This window comes from Mus musculus, chromosome 5, assembly GCF_000001635.26.
Source record: "Mus musculus strain C57BL/6J chromosome 5, GRCm38.p6 C57BL/6J".
Classification (NCBI taxonomy): Eukaryota; Metazoa; Chordata; class Mammalia; order Rodentia; family Muridae; genus Mus; species Mus musculus.
Window position 1 is genome coordinate 149081784 of NC_000071.6, and position 22321 is coordinate 149104104.

General features: G+C 46.3%; 1 long non-coding RNA gene across 2 annotated transcripts; it reads left to right on the top strand.

The window, feature by feature from the left end:
* The first annotated feature begins 9546 nt into the window (after window positions 1-9546).
* Window positions 9547-20167, top strand: Gm38752. Of its 2 annotated transcripts, XR_868723.3 has the most exons (4): window positions 9547-9797; window positions 9884-9954; window positions 14819-15501; window positions 19754-20167. It is a non-coding gene; the product is annotated as a predicted gene, 38752 (long non-coding RNA). The 2 variants fall into 2 exon arrangements; XR_868724.3 differs by lacking the exon at window positions 14819-15501.
* Window positions 20168-22321: the final 2154 nt, after the last annotated feature.

Consider the following 22321-nt stretch of genomic DNA (forward strand, 5'->3'; position numbering starts at 1 on the left):
TGCAACTTGAGCTGGAGTTTTCAGATCATCTCTAAACTTGGAACTCGTGATTTTCAAGTGGGTTCTAAAATTGGCAAAATACCTCCCCCTCGCCACGGTAGCTAACGTTTTCCCATTCTTAAGAGTTTATCTCCTTTTCTGAGCAAGAAACCCTTTGTCCTTAGTTTTTAAGTCATTGTTTCTATTTCCCTGCTGGGGAGGGAGTACCAAACCACACAACCTCGGTTATATCGATACAATTAGTATAGCAGTGCTTTGAAAGAAAAGGGGGAAGCAGAAGGGAAAAAAAGTCATTTACCTTTCTCTCCTGTTTGGAGAGGCCCATAAAGAGTCTCACTAGGTAGCCCCAAAAAGGAGGGCTGGGGATCCGGCTCAGTTGATCAAATGCTTACTGTACAATCATGAGGACTGGAGTTCAGATCTCCATCATCTACATATCCTTATAATACACACCCACCACACACACACATACACACACATCACACACACACCACACACACACACCACACACACACCACACACACACACACACCACACACACACCACATACACACCACACACACATCACACACACACCACACACACACACACACCACACACACACACACACACACACCACACACACCACACACACACACCACATCACACACATACACTACACCCATACCCACACACATCACATACACCCATCATACACACACACCACACACACCCACACACACTACATGCACCACATAAACCCATCATACACACACACACACACACACACACACACACACTACATGCACCACATAAACCCATCATACACACACACACACACACACACACACACACCACATCACACACATACACTACACCCATACCCACACACATCACATACACCCATCATACACACACACCACACACACCCACACACACTACATGCACCACATAAACCCATCATACACACACACACACACACACACACACACACACACACACACTACATGCACCACATAAACCCATCATACACACACACACACACACACACACTACATGCACCACATAAACCCATCATACACACACACACACACACACACACACATACCCATCTCACACACACATTCACCTATCACACATACATGTCACACACACACACATCTCTCTCTCTCACACACACACACACACCATCTCACACACACACATCAGACACACATACCTATATCTCTCACACATACACACATCACACACATACCCATCTTATATGCCTCTATACATATACACCCATCTCTCACACCCATATACACCTCATACACATACATGTCACCCCCATCATACACATACATATACCATCACACATACATATGCCTATCACAATGCACCCATTACATATATCCATCACACGAATATACTCACCATACACATACACACCTATCACACACTCACATCTACAAATGCACCATCACACACATACATACACTTATCACACATACCACACACATACATACACACACAATCCATCACCTCTCTCTCTCTCTCTCTCTCTCTCTCTCTCTCTTCCTCTCTCTCTCTCTCTCTCTCTCACACACACACACACACACACACACACACACACACACACACACATCCTCCCAGAAAGAACTGGTGTTCAAACTTAGTGGTGAGTAGGCTTGCATGAAACATATGTGTGTGTGTATATATATATATATACACACACATATATATGCATATCTATGTATATATACATATATGTGCATATATATCTGTGTATATACACACACAAAACATACATACATATACACATATATGTACACACATATATATACACACACATATACACACATATTTATATATATCTATGTATACATATATATTTTTATATATGTATATATACATATTTCTATATATACACACAAAACATACATATACACATATATGTACACACACATATACACACATATACACATATACACACATATTATATATATATATATATATATATATATATACATATATATATATTACATATTTTTTCCCTTAGAGAGGTATTATTGAGCTGGAGAGATAGCTCAGCAGTTAAGAGCACTGACTACTCTTCCAGAGGTCTTGAGTTCAATTCCCAGCAACCACATGGTGGCTCACAACCATCTGTAATGGGATCTGATGAACTCTTCTGGTGTGTGTCTGAAGACAGCTACCATGTACTCATATAATTAAAAATTTTTTTTTAAAAATAAAGGTATTATTAAGAACTGCTCTATGGGAGCTGGAGAGCTGGCTCAGCAGTTAAGAACACTGGATCCTCTTACAGAGGACCTGGTTCAGTTGCTAGGATTTGTATTGCCAGTGCCTTTAATTCTAGTTCTAGATACACATGCTCACACATAAATAAAAAATGAAATACATCCTGGAAAAAAGAACAAAGAATATGACAATAAAGCATAGAAAGGGGAAATATCTGTAATACATGCACTTGATTTAGTCTTTTTAGACTTGTGTGTTTGATGTATGTGAGCATCTGCCTGCATGCATGTTTCGGATACTATCTCCCCCATCGCCCCTCTCTTGTCCCACTGTCTGGCAACCACCATCCTCCCTTCCCATCTTTGTGCGTCTGACTAGTGTTGGTGGCAGAGTAGATAAGAGTAAAGATTGCATTTCACATATATTCCCCATAAAAGAAAATGCATAGTGCTTGTCCTTCCATAAGTACCCGTATCACTTAAGCAGTCTCCAGGGTTCGCCCCTGGTGTAGCACACGTCAGAATCACATTCCTTTCATGGCTGAATATGTTTCCTTTTACGTGCTGTGTTCTGTTTACCCAACTGTGATGGTTAACTTTGATGTCGACTTGATAGGCCATCAAATCACCATGGAAACCAATCTCTGGGCAGGTGTGGAAGAGATTCTCTAGATTAGGTAAACTGAGGTGGGAAGACTCACCCTGAATATGGGTGGCACCAGTCTGTGGACAGGGGTCCTAGATATAATTCAAGGTCTGCCTGCCTCTGCCTCCTGACAGCTGGGATTAAAGGCTCGAGCCACTGCCTTGCGTCACAGTGGATGGAATACAAAGAGAGAGTCAACTGGGCAGCAGTGCTCATCTGCTTCCTGACTGGGGACAATGTGACCAGTCACTGCAGCTTCTGCTGCTGAGTCCCTGCCATACTGCTGGACTGTGGACGTGTTAGCCAAAATAAATGCCTCTTCTTCCTTCTTCCTTCTTCCTTCTTTCTTTCTTTCTTTCTTTCTTTCTTTCTTTCTTTCTTTCTTCCTTTCTTTCTTTCTTTCTCTCTTTCTTTCTCTCTCTCTCTTCTTCTTCTTCTTCTTCTTCTTCCTCTTTTTCTTTTTCTTTCTCCTCCTCCTCCTCCTCCCCCTCCTCCCCCTCTTCCTCCTCTTCCTCCTCTGCCTCTTCCTCCTCTTCTTCTTCTTCTTCTTCTTCCTCTTTTTCTTTTTCTTTCTCCTCCTCCTCCTCCTCCCCCTCCTCCCCCTCTTCCTCCTCTTCCTCCTCCGCCTCTTCCTCCTCCTCCTCTTCTTCTTCTTCTTCTTCTTCCTCTTTTTCTTTTTCTTTCTCCTCCTTCTTCTTCTTCTTCTTCTTCTTCTTCTTCCTCTTCTTCTTCTTCTGTCTTTCTTGAGATGGGAAACTCGATCTATGGACCAGGCTGACCTTGAACTCAAGGATCCGCCTGCCTCTGCCTCCTGAGTGCTGGATTAAAGGTCTGTGCCAGCACAATTCTTCCCTCCCTCCCTCCCTTCCTCCCTCCCTCCCTCCCTCCCTCCCTCCCTTCCTTCCTTCCTTCCTTCCTTCCTTCCTTCCTTCCTTCCTTCCAAGTTGGTTGTGTCAGGTATTTGATCACAGAAATGGGAAAATCAGCTAAATGTCGCCATTGATGTACCAATGGATGATCTTTAACTTATGCTATCTAATACGTTGTTTTGATTCTAGCCGAGTTCAGTCCCTCTCTTTCCTCTTCTCCTCAACTCTTGTTGAGGCAGGTTCTCTAGCCCAGGCTGGCCTTCCATTTGTTATGTAGCCAAGGATGACCTTGAACCCCTTTCACCCACCTAATATTACAGGGGTGCCATCACACTCAGTTAAAAGTGGTAGTGGGGATCTAACACAGGGATGTGTGCATCTAGGCAAGAACAATACACTAGCCACACCCCTAACAACTACCCACACCCTTTCACCCTGGCTCAGGTCCCCATTTTCTCTCACCTGGATTTTTTTTGGTTTTTGTTTCTGTGGTTGTGTGGTTGTGAGGATTAAACCCAGGGTAACAAACATGTTTAGCTACGTGCTCTTCCACCAAGCTCCATCCCCACTCACTCTAGTGTGCTAGACAGCTCCATTTTCTCTAAAGCAACAATCTGCCCCTCCTCCACTGCATCCAGTCCAGTCCCAAACTAACACAGGGGCAACCTTTGAAAGCAGTTTTGCACTCTGGTCCTTCTCCCATGCCGCTTGGAACAGGATGGTCCTTTTTTTTTTCCAGTTGCTGGTCATTTTCTCCCATTGGTCTAGGTTCTGGTCTCTGAGGTAAATTCCCCTCAAGCAGGTGACAGACAACCTACTTACCATATGCCTGAGGGTGACCTTCACAGCTTCTCATCTGGTGTCCCCCATCATAACCTTGTACCATCGGTCAGTATCATCACAAAAAGACACCAAAAACCACTGTCATCCTCCAATCGGAAGGCACGTGGGACTGTTTCCTCTTTGCTCTGTTGCCCTGTAACTGCTGCATAGGCCTCCCTAGCCCCAGTGCAGACATACACCAATTTGGAAGTCAACTCTGATACTTACTCTATAATGTAAATTCGTATGACACCATTGGGCACCTAGAAGAGTAGGCTGAAGCTAAGCAGCGCATTTCGTTAGTAATAGGGCTGTGGGTTCAGTGACTCCCACTGTTGGCAGGAGTTCAGGCCTTACCACGCCCCTAACCCCTGCAGGCTTTCTTATCATTTGCCCCCAGAAGGCTATACTTCTGAATAAGTAATGGGCTTTCTATCAGTCTGCCTGGACTCACAGGGTGACATCGGGCCACCATCAGTTCCCCCTCTGAAAAGTGTGGACACTGGCTGGTAACTACACACAGAAAGTCTTGGCAATGGCCAGAGAACACACACATTCAGAGAATGCATGTGTGTAAACATACCATGTCTCAGATATGGCCACTGGGGAGCGAGCCATTGTGGCAGTTTGAATATGCTTGCCCCAGGGAGCAGGACTATGAGGAGGTGTGGCCTTGTTAGAGTAGATGTGGCCTTGCTGGAGGAAGTGTGTCACTGTGGGAGTGGGCAAGAAGACCCTCCTCCTAGTTGCCTCTGATACAGTCTTCTCCTGTCTGCCTTTGGATCAAGATGTAGAACTCTCAGCTACTCCTGCACCATGCATGCCTGGATGCTGCCATGCTCCTGCCTTGATGATAATGGACTGAATCTCTGAACCTGTAAGCCGGCCCCAATTAAATGTTGTCCTTATAAGAGTTGCCTTGGTCATGGTGGCTGCTCACAGCAATGGAAACACTATGACAGCCATCTTTTCAGTGCCCTCTTTTGAGATATCCTTGCTATGTAGTTCCAGATAGCCTCAAGTTGCTATCCTCCTGCCGCAGCCTTCCAAGTGCTTGGATTACAGGCAGGCACCACATGTCAGGGACTTTATTTTCATTAAAATGAAAAAAAGAAAACCAACATATAGTCTTCTAAGGCCAATTTGAATTTTCTTTGACAAATCCAATTGTCTTTGAGAATTGTCCTTATATGCTTAAAAAAACCCCAGATTCCTAATTATGTGTGTCTGTGTGTGTATCCTTGGAGTCCAGAAGGTAGTGGGTCCCCTAGGGCTGGAGCTGGAGGCTGCTGGCTATAAGCCACTGCGGTGGGTGTAGGGAACTGAACTAAGGCCCTCTGCAATACCAGAGTTCTTGACACCTGAGCTATCTTTCCAACCCCCACAGACTGGCGTAGACATTTATTTATTTATTTATTTACTTATTTACTTACTTCTCTGTGGGCATGCAGAATGTGTATGTGGCTGCTTGTACTATGAGGTGACATGGAGATCAGAGAACAACTCTGGGCTCAGTTCTCTCCTTCCACCTTCCCACAGGCTCCGGGTACTGGACTTGGGATGCCAGACTCGTACACTCCAAGTCTATCTGCAAAGCCAGCCACCAGCCTGGTCTCCCACACTCCTGTTCCTGCTGGAATCTGGGAAGAGTGGGTGGCACTGGAGGAAGTGAGTGCTGAGGGGGGCACTGGAGCGATTGGCCTGCGCTGAGGGGGGCACTGGAGTACTCTACCTTCGCTGAGGGAGGCACTGGAGCGCTCTGCCTGATCCTTCATAATGTCTTTCTTCACTCACCCTGAAAGTCTAGTTATGGAGTGCTCGGCTCTTAAGCGGTCCCCAAGACCCATGAGGTATAAGTTTACTCCCCAGGATAACATTTTTAGACAGTGGTGCCTAGACAGAGAGGCTGTCAGGTCATTGGAGTGTGTGTGTGTCCTTGAAGAGGGCTGTGGAACTCTATGGTGTACCCCTCTCACATGATTCTTGCCCACTTTGTGCCACTAGGTGGGGCCTGCCTTGCCACTAGCCCGACAAGGCACAGTTGGTCATTGCACTGTAAAATTCTGGGACAAAATAAACCTTTCCTCTCTTCTCCCACTCCCCCCTTCTTCTCCCTCTCCCCTCCCCATCCCTCTGCCCCTCCCTCTTTTCTCTTTCTCTTTCTTCTTCTTCTTCTTCTTCTTCTTCTTCTTCTTCTTCTTCTTCTTCTTCTTCTTCTTCTTCTTCTTCTTCTTCTCCTTCTCCTCCTCCTCCTCCTCCTCCTCCTCCTCCTTCTTCCTCTCTCTCTCTCTCTCTCTCTCTCTCTCCCTCCCTCTCTCTCTTTTTCTTTTATTTCCTTTCAGTGTTTTGTTTTGTTTTGAGACAGGGTTTTTCTGTGTCGCTTTTGCTGTCCTGGAACTCACTCTGTAGACCAGGCTGGCCTCGAACTCAGAGATCCTCCTGCCTCTGCCTCCCAAGTGCTGGGATGAAAGGCATGTGCCACCACGGCCCAGGAAAACCTTTTCTCTTTGTAAGCTGTCAGCTTTGGGTATTCAGTGTAGCAGTGGAACACGGAGTAACATGGGGTTGTGGCGATTCTCACCTAAATCCCACAAATCAAGGAAGGACTCAGCAAACTCTCTACCCTGTTAGTGGGGTCATAAATCAGCACAGTGTGAGTAACTGGGCCTGACTGATGGGCCGGGTACCTCTGCTGACCAGGCTGGCTACTCAGCACTGGGAAGTGTCCTCACCATCAGTCTAGCATGCCAGCTGTCACTCAACCTTTCCATTTCCCCTTTTCTGTTTCACTCTGAGCTTCTGCATATCCCTCAGGCAGTCTCGAAATCTAACCCAACACTGACCTTCCCAAGACCATGACATCCCCCCAAGTCACACTGTTCTCACAGAGACACCGAGTGTGAGACAACCCTTCATTGACTGCTGCTTCCCCGCTCTGCAAAAACCAGGGCAGCCACACTTGAATCTCCTAGCACACTAAGAAGACAAGAAGACCTTGAAAGGTCAAGGGGTTACACAAGGGGCCTTGCCTTTTTTTTTTTTTTTTGTTGCTGTGATAAATACCATGGCCAGAAGCAAGGTAGGAGAGGAAAGGCATTATTTTATCCAAAGGATCGGGACTCAAACAGGAAACGAAGCAGAGACTGTGGAGGCATGATGCTCACTGGCTGGCTCCCAGGCTCCTGTTTAGCTAGCTTTCTTACACAGCCCAGGTCCCCCTACCAAATGGATGGCACCGCCCACAGTGGACTGGGCCCTTCTCCATCAATTAGCTATCAGGAAAATGCTGCACAGACGAAGCAAGCTCATGGACCAGTCTGATCTGGGCAATCTTCAGCTGAGGTTTCTTCTTCCCAGGTGACTCTAGGTTTGTATGAAACTGACAACCGAAGTTGACTGTGATAATCACCTCAAATCATTTTGCAATGACCTGGTCTGGATAGTTCCAGAAATAGAGTTACTGAATTCACTTAAACAAACACAAACAAAACCAAACCAGAGTAAACTGTGCCCCAGCCACAGTGACTGGCTTAAGTTGAATTTTAAATGCATCTGCCAATAATCTGAAGTGCTCTTGAGGACTTCATTGAGACCCAGGAATAAGATAAAGGAATGGATAGCTCAAGGACCACAGGCTAAGTGGAAAATCACCAGCAACATAAACGCTAAGAGTCTTGGCCAAGATACTCACTTGACACGAAATACATGTATGGAAACTTGATCTCAGAGGTATTTTGGTATCCCAGCATTTGCATGGCTTAGAAGTTTCTAACCCAGGGCTGAAACCATCTGCAAATATCAGATAGTTAGAGGGCTTGTCATGGTCTCCAAAATGTTTGCAAGCCCTTGCTTTAAAGGAAAGCCAAGGTTAAAATAGAGATGTTTTATGGCTAGTAAAGAAGGTTGAATGGGCAAAAGAGCCTGCTGTGCCGACCAGAAGACATGAGTTTGGTCCCTGGATTCCATGGTGGAAGGAGTAAGAGGTGACCCTCAAAAACTAACCTCTGAGTTGTGCCATGGTGGCGCATGCCTTTAATCCCAGCACTCAGGAGGCAGAGGAAGGCAGATTTGAGTTGGGGCCAGCCTAGATTACAGAGCAAGTTCCAAGACAGCCAAGGCTACACAGACAGATCTTGTCCCATCCCCTTAAAAAGAAAAAAAAAAGATTTCTGATCTCCACATATGTGCCAGGGCATGCGCTCGCGCATATGTGCACACACATACACGCATACACACACACACACACACACACACACACACACACACACACACACACCATACACAATCACACTGGCTCTAAATATAATCAAAAGATTTGAAAAGATACTCTTTAAGCTTATAAGCATAGTAAATAAAAAGTTAAGAATTTCCACCCACATATACATATAGGCAGTATGTCAGATAGCGCACATAATCATAACATGTTTAGTGACCCAATTCAACCACTAAATTTGAGTGACACTAATAAGCATTTAAGATATGAATCCACAGGTATTTTTTTAAAAAAGATTATTTATCTCATTTATTCTCGACGCACCAGAAGAGGACATCAGATTCCATTACTGATGGTTGTGAGCTACTGTGTGGTTGCTGGGAATTGAACTTAGGACCTCTGTAAAGGCAGTCAGTGCTCTTAACCGCTGAGCCATCTCTCCAGCCCCAACAAGTATTTTTATCTTCACGAGCCTACAACAGTTACAGGCAAAAGAAAATGGTTTGAGTATGTGTAGAAACACAGATTTTAACTAGGGTTCCAAACAACCAATATATCGCCCTCCATCCCTGCCTAAGACCTCCATTACTGTCCATGACAGATCTCCATCACTGTATGTCTAAGACGTCCATCACCGTCTAAGACCAACATCCATCAGGCCAGGTAAATTTCAGCCAGGTAACTTAAAGGTGGTGATAAATATTAGCCAAGCTATTACTGAGCGCCGTGCTTCAGTTCTGACACTTCAGTTTCACATATAAGAGAAAGAAGCTCCTATCCGTGCTTCGTAGCAGACTGATTAGAAGATAGACTGTGGGAACTCCTTTTATAGCCAAATTCTGCAGCCAAACCCCGCAGCCAAAAAAAATCAGAATCCGAACGTGCATCTTGAAAGCCAGGATCCATTCAGGGTATTCCAAGAATAGCTCTCAAGTTGCTGGAAAGTAGCACTCCCTACGCTGGCCTCCAAGTGGATTTTAAAGCCGAGAGGAAGGGTTGAGTCAGCCTTGCCCGACCCGATCAAGGTATTGCTCCCTTCGTTTGTTTGTCATATCTAAAATATCCTTCACGAGAATACAATTGACTTACGTTCTCCATAAATATTCCCTAGGTCTGCCGCATGCAGGCGCCGCTCTAGGTACCGGGAACCTGGCAGTAAACGAAACGGATGAAAGATACAGGGTAAGCCGAATTCAGATGGAGGGCTGTCCTGTTTTTCCTTGACAAGCGGGTGTGCCTGTGTGAGAGGAGGAGCATGCGGATGCTGTAACCTGGAGATGGTCTCAGGGGTTGGTCCTAGCTTTCCACCCTGACACGGGGGTCTCTGTAATCTGCTGCATGGGCCAGGCTCTGGGACACTGCCAGGGCACCTTAGGAGCACCAAGACTGTGGCCATGCTAGCTTTACGTAGGTCCTGGGAAGCTGAACTCTGGGCCTTATGTTTTTGAAACACACAATTTTATCTATTGAATGATCTTTCTCAACTCTTCCCTTTAAAATCTCTCCGGTGTGTGTGTGTGTGTGTGTGTGTGTAGGCGGGGTCTAGGAGCCGCGATGCGGTGGACGAATGCAGGCGGAGTTGGTTCTCCTTTCACTTTGACGGGGTTCCAGGGATTGAACTCAGGTCTTCTGGCTTGTGCAGCAAGCACCTCTACTCACTGAGCCATCTTGCCAACCCACCTCCCCATTTTAATGGAGAGTCTCAGTGTGTAGCCCAGGCTAACCTCAAACTTGCAATCCTCCTGCCTCGGCCTCCTGAGTTTGGGGATTACAGCTGGGTCCCATCGTGGTCATCCAAGCCAGTTCCTCTTAAGGCCACTCCCCACTCAGGTATGTCTGAATCAAAGATAAATAAATAATAAATAATAGAGGACATGACAGCTCCTGTGTATGGTTGAGGGGAAGTCTATTGTAGACATGAAGGAGAAGAGCAGAGTCAGGGGCATCTGGAAGGGTCCAGACTAAACGCAGACATGAGAGGACAGGGAGGTGACAGGGGAGAGAGGGAGAGGGAGGAGGAGAAGGAGAGAGAGCCCAGGAGCCCAGAGACCTCAAGCCAAAATGGTGGAGGTTCCATAGGGAAGAGAAGCTGGGGATAGAAGAGAAGCTCGGGCAGGAGAGGCTATGGGGTGGGGCAGGGTGAGAAGTGCTCAGAGGAGCCCGGACTCTAACAGGTGCTGGTAAAGCCCAGAGAGACTGGGGTGTGGGGTGAGGTGGGGGACACCTCAGTTAAATAGGCACCTCAGGAGTCATCTGTCCTGAGTCTGAGACCTAACAATCTCCTGTGGTTATTCCTGTTAATAATTCAGTGTATTCCCGAGGCAGCAGTGGTGCCTTTAATCCCAGCACTTGGGAGGCGGAGGCAGGTGGATTTCAGAGTTCGAGGCCAGCCTGGTCTACAGAGTGAGTTCCAGGACAGCCAGAGCTACACAGAGAAACCCTGTCTTCAAAACAAAACAAAACAAAACAATACAAAAAAACCCAAAACAAAAAAAACAAAACAGCTTTATTGTGATAGGATGTACAAACTATACACATGTTTGTTCATCCTCGCCAGACCCATTTGGATACAATGTGCAATTCTCCGTCTTTCACCTTCCAGTCGGTCCTACACCTGGTGTTGGCTCTCTCTGTCAGCAGGACAAAGATGTTATATACTTCCAGAAAGGGGACCAATTCACCCTCAGCAAATACACGCTACAGGATAGCACCAGCTAGGCAGTTTATGGTAGTCCTGTGACTTCAAAGAACAAAAGAAGATTTTAGGGTTGACTTACAGCAAGACTCAAGCGTTTGCAAATCCACTGGCGGGGGGCGGGCAGTAGAGAAAATACTTAAAATCCAGCCAGACATGATGTGCATATCTGTGATCCCAGCATTTGTGAGGCTGAGGCAGGGTCTGTGAGCTGGACACCAGTTTGGGCTACACAAGACTTTACCTCTAAAACTGAGGCAAAATTAAACACACAGAGACAAGCACTGAGACAGAGGAGTCCCAAGTATCCTGAAACAACATTAATAGCTAGAAGCTAACCATGCTCGTGCTAGACATGATACTGGACACATTATGTAGTGATTCTTTTGGTCTTTACAACTCTATGAGGGGGTTTACAATGACTGTGCCCATTTTACAGATGGAAACAATAAGGTCCAGAAGTTAGGGAATCTGTCCAGAAGAGGGATGAAACCAGGTTAGGCTGGACTTTATATTAAGAGAGGGAAACACTCCAGAGTTCACTCTCTACTGATTTAACAGGAGTAAGAAGAGGATTGCAAGTAAATAGGCGTCAAGCTAGGTTAAATGCAGAAGCCGAAAGCTTCATGGAGGGACTCGGTGCTCAAGGTGACTGGCTGCTTGTCTTAGGGTGTCTACTGCTGTGATGAAACACCATGGCCTGAAGCAATCTGGGGAGAGTGGGGTTTATTCGGCTTACTCTTCCAGATCAAGCCCATCACTGGAGGAAGCCAGGACAGGAACTCAAGCGGGGCAGGAACCTGGAGGCAGGAGCTGATGCACAGGCCATGCAGGGGTGCTGCTTCCTGGCTTGCTCCCCATGGCGTGCTCAGCCTGCTTTCTTCTAGAACCCAGGACCACCAGCCCAGGGTGGCCCCACCCACAATGGGCAGAGCCCTCTCCCATCGATTACTAATTAAGAAGATGTCCTACAGCCAGATCTTTTGGAGGCATTTTCTCCATTGAGGTTCCCTCCTCTCCGATGTCTCTAGCTTGTGTCAAGTTGACATAAAACGAGCCAGAGAACCAGAGTAGGACTCCCAGCACCCACATGTCGGCTCACAACCACCTAGGGCTCCAATTCTGGGGGATCCAGCACCCTTCTTTTGATCTCTAGGGAGACTGATACGTGTGATGCCCAAGCATGCATGCAGGCAAAACACCCAGACCCGTAAAATATAAACAAACAGTAGAATGAAACAAAGTGGTGGCTTAAGTAAGCACACAACAGAAATACATTCACCAATAGTAAACACGTCCCTGGCCTCTAACCATCTTCCTGCCTCAGCCTCCCAAGGGCTAGGGTTGTCTGTGTGACACCTGTCTTTAGATAACTTCATTTGAGGCTGCCATTCTGCAGGGCAGTTGATCTGCCATGGGCTTTTGAGGAGCCTCCTCCAGATGCTAAGAAGGCCAGTCACTACCTGAGGCTGTGTGTGAGTTCAAAGATCCCGTACCAGGGAGACCATGGTGAAGGCACTGGACACACTAAAAGCTTTGGAGGCCCACAAAAAAAAAATCAACATGGAGGAGAATCAAAGCAGGCGGTCAGGGAGAAGGGCACGGCAGGCGGCAAGCCGAAACAGCTGGGCAAAGCAGGTCAGAAGGAATCTTATTTCCCTGGCATGGAAATGGGTAGTCCTGAAGGGAAGGCCGGTTAGAACACAGATGCTGAGTGCCCCCACCCCAGCCCCGGGCCAAGGCTTTACCCAGAACTCTGCTGTCCTGGCTGCTTTCTGGCTTGCCTTTTGGCTTGCCTTTTGACTTGCCTTTTGACCTTACTGTCCCATCACCCTGAGGTCTGGCTCAGAATCATCTGAAATTTACACCTGAAATGTGCTCTCTCTGCCTAACCTTTATTCAGCATCTTTCCCAACAATCCTTTAGCTACTTCTTTTCAAAATGCCAGAGATGCATGAAAAGGCTAGGAACACCCCCTATACACACACACACACACACACACACACACACACACACACACACACACACATGAGGATTATTTAATATAGGATTAATATATGATTATTTAATATAGGGTGCTCAAGGGGATCATTTATAAGTAAGATAACTAGCAAACTCCCTCATCTCGGGAGCTGGGAGCAAGGCAAAGCTTAGGTGAAGAGAGGCGGGAGGGACCCTCATCCATGTGTGCTCAGAGCAGATAAAGAAGGTGCCAGGAACGGGGTAAAGCGAGGGAAGGGGGATACCAGATAATAATGGTCCAAGATTGGAGATGGGATGAGAGAGAGGAGGAAAAACCAGAACCAGAGATGTGTGTAGTCTTGCTTTGTTTTACTATGGCAAATAATATATATTTCTTTCATTAACTGGCAGCAATGAGGCATTGTTGAAAACTCACAGTTTTTAAAAAATACCCCACCCCCACCCCAGCTTGTTAGAGATCAAACCCAGGTCTTGCATGGTAACTAAGAGTTCTTTCCCAGTCCCAAATACCTTCTTTCCTCCCCGCCCCCACCCCCAACTTTTTCTTATGGAAAACTACAGGCACATGCAAATGCAGAGAAGGGAGTCACACTTAGGTGCGATGACACCTCCAGGCCTGCTTTCCTGATTCCCAACCTTTTGCACTTCTCTGTTGTCACCCCATGAGGACTGCTCTCTGGCTCCCCCTTCACTAACTCCCCTCCCCCTCTTCTTGGGAGCCTGGGAAAACTATTGAGGTCTATGTGAGAGAAGGAAAGGGCTCCCACAGAAACACGGGTGTACTGAGCAAAGTGTGCGGAGGATAGGGGAGAAGGGAGTCTCTTGGTGGCCCAACCCCTGGAGGTGGGGGTGGCAGGGTTCAGGTAGGGCTGGGCAGCTGGGTGGAGTCCCTTGAGGTCTGGAATAGGATATGAGAACGTGTCTAGTATTATTTCATCTTTGTGTGGATGTGTCAGGGCACCTCTGCAACCCAGGATATGCAACCTGCAACATACCCAGGTGCTAATCAGAGCGGTGCATTGCTGTACCTCTGCTTGTGTTAGGCATATATGCTTGCGTATAGACTTCGATGTGGAAATTCGCCCATAAAAACACTCCGGTGATAGGAGTTTTTCAGCCCCCTTATGATCATATGGGACCACCAGCCTATGAGTGGTTCATCGTTAGCATCACGACACAGCACATGCTCACCATCTGTTTATAGATTGGGCCCTTGTCTATCAATAGTGCTCCGCCCTCAGCCTGTAGTCACGCCCCTCTCACTTCATTTTCTCTACTCTCACTCAGAGATTGCCCCCACTGGCTAGTGCAAACACCTCCCTCCAGTTTTAATCGATATCCTGCCTCACATGAGTCCTTTCCCTGCAGAACACCCAGGCACCGGTGGTACTCACACTATGGCTCTCAGCTGGACCTCTGAGCCTCCATTACAGCGCTCCCCTGCATTGGCTCAGGCATTGACTAGTGCCTGGCCTGCTGGAAGCTTTGTGTGCGGAAGTGCCTCCCTGCTGATGGGCTCCTCAAGGTCCCTGGCACCTGTTTAGATGCACACCGCCAACACCCCTGGAACTTATTGTTCTGTACACGGGTTCTCAGAGGCTCACACAGGGTGGGGGTCAGAAGATGTGTCCAGGAAAACGTGGGTCACACAAGATTAACCATATGTAGTGGCTATTCCTGGTTGTCAACTTGACTATATTTGGAATGAACTACAATCCAGAATTGGAAGGCTCACCAGTGACCCTTATCTGGAGGCTTGGAGATAGAAGTTTCTGATCTGGATCTTGGTATGGAGATCTTGAGCCATAGTGGCTATGGATTCCAGAAGATTAAATCTCCGAGTTCAAGGTCATCTGGGATTAAAGGTGTGGTGGAACGCACCTTTAATCTGGGCTACACCTTCTGCTGGAGACAATATAAAGACATTAGAAGAAGGGAGTCTTGCTCTTGCTCCTTCGCCTGCTTGCTGTGTGAGACTGAGTAACTGCTAGATCCTTGGACTTCCATTCATAGCTACGACTGAACCATTGTTGGGAATTGGGCTGCGGACTGTAAGTCATCAATAAATTCCTTTACTATATAGAGACTATCCATAAGTTCTGTGACTCTAGAGAACCCTGACTAATACACCATACCACCCACACTTCCAGAGAAACTCAAGTCAATAGAGAAGTGTCTTCCCCAAACACTGTCTCTGAACACTGTTCTTCAGGGACTTTACATTCGTCCTGAAAATTCCAATTCTTCAGAAAGCATGGAGACCTTTCCTTTCCTTTCCTTTCCTTTCCTTTCCTTTCCTTTCCTTTCCTTTCCTCTCCTCTCCTCTCCTCTCCTCTCCTCTCCTCTCCTCTCCTCTCCTCTCCTCTCCTCTCCTCTCCTCTCCTCTCCTCTCCTTTCCTTTCCTTCCTTCCTTCTTCCTTTTCTTTTCTTTTCTTTTCTTTTCTCTTCTTTTCTTTTCTTTATTTTCTCCTTCCTTCCTCCTTTCTTTCTCCTTCCTTCCTTCCTTCCTTCCTTCCTTCCTTCCTTCCTTCCTTCCTTCCTTCCTTTCTCTTGCTTTTTGGAGACAGGGTTTCTCTGTGTAGCCCTAGCTATCCTGAACTTGCGTTGTAGACCAAGCCTACCTTGAACTCACAGAGATCTGCCTGCCTCTACCTCCTGAGCGTTGAGATTAAAGGTGTGAGCCACCACTGCCAGGCATGGAGGCCTTTCTTAAAAATAAGCACACTTCGAGCTCCAATTCTACCATTAGCTTAGTGTACCCCAAGTCTCACAGTCATAGGAACTCCTCTGCGCCCCCTGCTGAGGTTGGGACATTTAATCTAAAGACTACTGGCTGATGGGCCACATTAGTGTCTTTGCTCATTAGAAGCAAGGCAGGGACTACAGCAGTCAGAAGGTAGAGCATGTGCCACAGGCATTCAGAGGGGACATCTGAGCCCCAATGGGGTTTTCTCAGCCAGCTTGGAAGAGTCCAGGAAGCAGACACGGCTCTCCATCCCCAGACACGGCTCTCCATCCCCACACCGTCAGCAAGTAACGCTGCCCATCCCAGTACCTCAATCCATGTTTGATGAGTCACTGAAGGAGGAAATAAAGTTTTTGGTCCTTTTTGCTTCTATCACTATAGAAACACAAATACTGGGCTGTTTCATAGCCATTGCAGGCTGTGTCCTGCAGTTTGAAATTCTGAGGTCTCAGAATTAAAACCACCCAGCTTTATATTTTCGACAGTAGAATAAGCCAATCTCTAGGACCAGGAAGGAGAACCTTCACCTTGAGCTTCACTCTGGAGAGTGGCTGGCTTTTCCCACCACATACAGACCTGTGTGTCCAACCAACTCAGCAGTTTCCCGGAGTCAGGAAGCTCGGGCAGCAGGTGCTTGTGCAACCCAGGGTGGACATGCACAAGCCCTCAGGAAGGGGCAGAGAATAAGCCTGTCCCTAAGCCCTCACACTTAGTGTCAGTAACATCATCCCAAACAAGGGTTGCGGAAAGCACCTCTTGCAGGGTATGGTGGTGCACACCTTTGATCCCAGCACTTGGGAGGTAGAGGCTGGTAGATCTCTGTGAGTTCGAGGCCAGCCTGGTTTATAGTAAATTAGAGGAACAACCACTATAACCAGAGTTAGAGGAGCTATGTAGTGAGACCCTGTCTCAGAAAACAAAAACAACAAAAAACAAACCAACAACAACAAGAAAAACCCTACCACCCCCCAAAAAGAAACCAAATGAAAGAAAGAAAGAAAGAAAGAAAGAAAGAAAGAAAGAAAGAAAGAAAGAAAGGAGGAAAGGGAGAAAGACATTTTCACTCCAGAGTCACCTTTTATTCTGAATTCTTGCCCAGTTAAGAGTACAGAAAGGTAGACCTTGTTAAATTAAGTCTCTTCCACTTCTGTTCTGATTGTTTTTTTCTAAAAGCGCTCTGGTTCCTTCCCCACTGTCTTTCATTCTGACAGTTAGGGAGTTTCCTAAGCATAGCTGGAAGTAAAGTAAACCAAACCAAACCCCCCTTTCCCCCTCAGATTTCTCTAAGTTTACCTTTGCCTACACATTTCTTTCTCTCTTATTCTCTCTCTCTGTCTCCCTCTCTCCTCCTTCTCCTTCTTCTTCTTGAGATGTTGCTCTGCTTTTGTGGTTTCTTAATTTATGAACTTAGGGTAGCTTTGAACTTCCTACCTGTCTGCCTCCTGAGTGCTGTGTTGGCAGGAGTATAGTACCACGTCTGGCTGTCCTTCACTTTTTTTTTTTTTGAGACAGGGTCTCACTATATAGCCCTGGTTGGGCTATGTAGACCAGGTGCCCTTGAACTCACAGAGAATCACTTGCCTCTGACTCTCAAGTGTTGAGCCTAATAAATATTAATAAATCATATAGAAAATAAATAATGAAAAATGATAAATATTATCAGGCCTAATACCTGGCCTAATGATAAATAATTTGTGTGTGTGCACGTGTGCATGTCCCAGTGTGTGTGTGAGTGTGTGTGTGTTGCAGGGGCTGAACTCAGGCCATCAGGTAGGCATGGCCATATAAGTACTTTTCACAGTGAGCCATCTCCTGGGCACAGAGGTGATATTTTAACTGTATATAATGCTGGGTGTTGTGGTCACACCTTTGATCCCAGTCCTCGGGGGTGGGGGGAGTGGAGGCAGGTGGATCTCTGTGAGCTCCAGGCCATTGTGTCGACATAGTGAGTTCCAGGACAGCTAGGGATATATTTAGAGACCCTGTCTCAAAAAAAAAAGAGAGAAACAAACAGAAAAAGTATAAAATACTGCTGTACAGAAGGCCTGTTCCCTTTCACCGACTCTAAGGCATCTCGGGATGCACATGAGGCAGAGCTGTGCATGCCTGCAGTCCTTGCACTCTGGAGGCTGAAGCAGGACAGAATGTTTTATGCTAGTCTGGGCTATACCTTATCAGGTCTATGACTTAGAAAACAAAATGAACCCCAGGATATAGATACTGCTTTCATTTCCCAGGAGGGAACTGAAGTTCTGAACTGCAATGAAGCTGATTCTAGACCTCCTGAGGTCATCTGCCCCTCCTCTCTTCTGAGGTCATCTGTCCCTCCCCTCCCTCCCTTCCCCAGCTCTGGGGTGGACCACTAGCCCTGGAGCACGCTTGGCAAGGGCTCTGCTCCTGTCAGCTCTCACTTCCCCTGCAGGCTACCTGCAGGCCACTCCAGTTCTCAGACTCTGTCGCCAAAACGCCAACCTTCTCTGGGTTGGTTGTTTTGAGATATGTATGGTCTTATGTAACCCAGGCTAGCTCAGAACTTGCTAGCTAGCTGAGGCTGGCCAACCCTGATCTTCCTGCCTCTACCTCCTAAGTACTGGGATTGCAGGTACAGACCATGACCAGTGAATCTGTCTGCCTATCTATCTATCTATCTATCTATCTATCTATCTATCTATCTATCAATCTTATCTATCATATCTATCATCAATTTATTTATCTATCATTTATCTATCATCTATTTACATATCTACCTACCTATCATCTATCTGCATATCTATCTATCATCTACCTACCTATCACCTACCTGTCTGACTGTCTGTTCTACCTACCTATCATTTATCTGTCTATCATCTATCTATCGATCGATCGATCGATCGATCAATCTATCTGTCTCTGTCTTTCATAGCTGGGGGTTAAACCTGCAGTCTCAACTTAGGCAAACATTCCACCACTGAACTATATATCCCTAGCCCTAAAACCCAAACCAAACACTTTTTTTTTTTGTAAAGTCAAGGTCACTGTGCATCCCATTCCCCCCAGAAATCCCATGATGGGAATCGAATGGCCTGAGGTTTGAACAACTGCCTTGTCACACACCCTCCTACAGTCTTCTGCTTCAGGAAGGGGGTACTATCACCTGCCTGGTGGCCACAGTTGGCAGTCTGGAAGTCCAGCAGCAGGGCACAGACAGGACATACAATAAGCCCTCCACAGTACTGGCTACATGAATGATTTAACGTTTGAATGAGTGAGCAGGTGCCGTGAACCTCAGCTCTTCCCCCACCCTGAGCCTGAGATTAATTGATTATAAAACCCTGCATCATAAATCTCCCTCATAGCCACTCTCCCTTTCTGATCCCTGCCTTGCTTCCCTTGCTGGATTTTGTCAGGGCTACAGTGAGATTAATATGCATAAAAGCACTTGGGAAAGAGGAAACCTCTTCTCTGGGGGGCGGGGAGGAATCCCCAGGAATCTGGACTGAACGTACCAGGCCCAGTCTTCCGTTCTGTTCTCACTCTGCTGCTTGTCTTTTCCATGTTTTCTCTGCCTCTGCTGGAAGATGCTCATCACCCGTTTGCTGGAGGAAACATGGTGCCTCGGTCTCCACATACCTACTGACATGCCGTCCTGCCATCTATCAGGGAGGCTTGAAGACCCCGTACAAAAGGGAGCATCTACCTAGTTTGTGTAGCTCCCACAGTACCTCCTGAGACTAAGGGCAAGTGTTTGATAAGTGTCTACTGACCATGGGGGAAAATGGTGTAGTTCTGTAATTCGTGAGGGCACAGATGAAACCCTATGGCATAATGTGGAGAGACATAGGGCATCATAGAAAAACAAGCCCTTTCATTCACACGTGCAATAAAGCAAAACTGATCTCATAGAAGTTGGTGTCAGAGCAATAGATACAGCAAAATTTAAAAAGCTACAAGAGGGGCTGGAGAGATGGCTCCGTGGCTAAGAGCACTGGCTGCTCTTGCAGAGGACCTAGGTTTGTTTTCCGGCACCCACAAAGAGGCTCACAACCATCTCTAACTTCAGCTCCGGGCGATCTGATTCCCTCTACTGGCTTTTGCTGGTACTGCAACCAACTGGTACGCATGCATACACCCAGGCTCACACAAAGATACTATTAAAATAAAGTCAGAAAAAAAAAAAAAAAAGACTTTCTAGGGTTTTGACCCTAAGAATACTAGTTAGAAGTTGAAGAGCTATATGTATTTAGACTTGATTTAAACATTACTCCCAGATTAACTTGACCCAAACCCGAGGGCTCCCCAGTACTCAGGGGGCTGGCACAGGTGGGGTTATTAAGGTGTTTGGATATTTCAATGTGATTTCTCTCTCCCAGTCTAATCTCCCCAACACTGGAGCTGTAGGCCTTTTAGGATAGGAGTTGTTATCGCTTCTCGGCCTTTTGGCTAAGATCAAGTGTAGGATAGGAGTTGTTTTTGGGTTAAATCTGGACACAGGGAGCATAACTCCAGGAGTGTTAAGGGAATGTTAGCTCTGTCAGTGAGGGGCTGGAAGGGTAACAGAAACTCTATACAAAACCTAGGAGAGGCACCACAGAAGTGGGGGTCCAAACAGGCTTGCAGCTTATGGAGCAAGAAGCAAACACTGAACCTGGGGTAGAAAAGTGTAACTAGAGCCCACGGGTTGAGACGTGGAACCAGCTAATGTCTAGCCATGATCCCTGAGGGCACGGGTGATGGTGCTGGCTCTGACACTGGCATCAATAAAGAATCAATAGCATCAATAGTTGCCTTTACTAGCTGGCGATCACTGCAACAGTCTACCAGGACAGCTTTCCTTGGAGTAGGCTTCAGCTAGCCAGGTGCTACTCTGTATCGTTTCTCTGAAGGCCGAGGGCTTGGTGTGAGCATGTGCAATAATCTGCCCTGGAAGCTTGGCCAATGAGGCCACCGCTAGGAAATGAACCAATCCATCCCAGCAATGAGAGTCCGGTGTGGAGCATAAGGAAGTGACCAGCTCACCTCCCTTAGAGGTTCGCTGCATGGCTTAGTATCCAGTGTTCAACTATACAACATCTGTAATCCCTTTCAGCTCGGCCAGGAGGTTTGAGAGTTTGAGGGCCAGGCTGGGCCATAGAGCAAGGACCAGTCTAAAACAGTCAAGGACTAGAGAGATGGCTCAGTGGTTAAGAGATCTGGATGCTCTTTCAGAGGATCCAGGTTCGATTCCCAGTACCCCTATGGCAGCTCACAACTAACTGCCTATAACTCCATTTCCAAGGGGACAAGATACCCTTTCTGGCCTCCTCAGGCACCAGGAATGCACATGCTGCACAAACGTGTGGGCAAACACTCATACACATAAGATAAAAATAATTAAAATCTCAAAAAGGATATTTTTTTTGGTTTGGTATTAGGACAGAACTCCCAATAATTTCTAAAATTGCCCTAATCACATTTCTGCTGTTTGGTATTAGGAATTTATTTGAAGCAATCTTCTCAGCATTACTGATTATACAATCAAAATATTGATTCACTCTGAAAAATGTTGAAGTTCTGTGTGTCTTGCAGCATCAAACATTCAGCCAAGATTTAATTCTTTACATAAAAAAATGCACAGCTATTTCATTAGTATGCAAATTAGCTTTTGTCTTGAATAAATGATAAAATTATTTATACACACACACACATCAAAGAACTGTTATAAAACTTCTTTTATAACTTTCAAAGATTCTTTAAGGGCTGCAGAGACAGATGACTCAGCGGTTAAGAGCACTGACTGCTCTTCCAGAGGTCCTGAGTTCAAATCCCAGCAACCACATGGTGGCTCATGACCATCTGTAATGGGATCCCAAGCTCTTTTCTATGTCTTCTGCCATAATGGCATACATGCAAATAGAGTGCTCATATATAAAAATAAATATATCTTTAAAATTCATTAGGATTGCCGGGTGTGGTGGCGCATGCCTTTAATCCCAGCACTTGGGAGGCAGAGGCAGGCAGATTTCTGAGTTCGAGGCCAACCTGGTCTACTAAGTGAGTTCCAGGACAGCCAGGGCTACACAGAGAAACCCTGTCTCCAAAAAATTAAATAAATAAATAAATAAAAATTAATTAGGATTTACCATTTACACATGTTTGATCTGTATGCC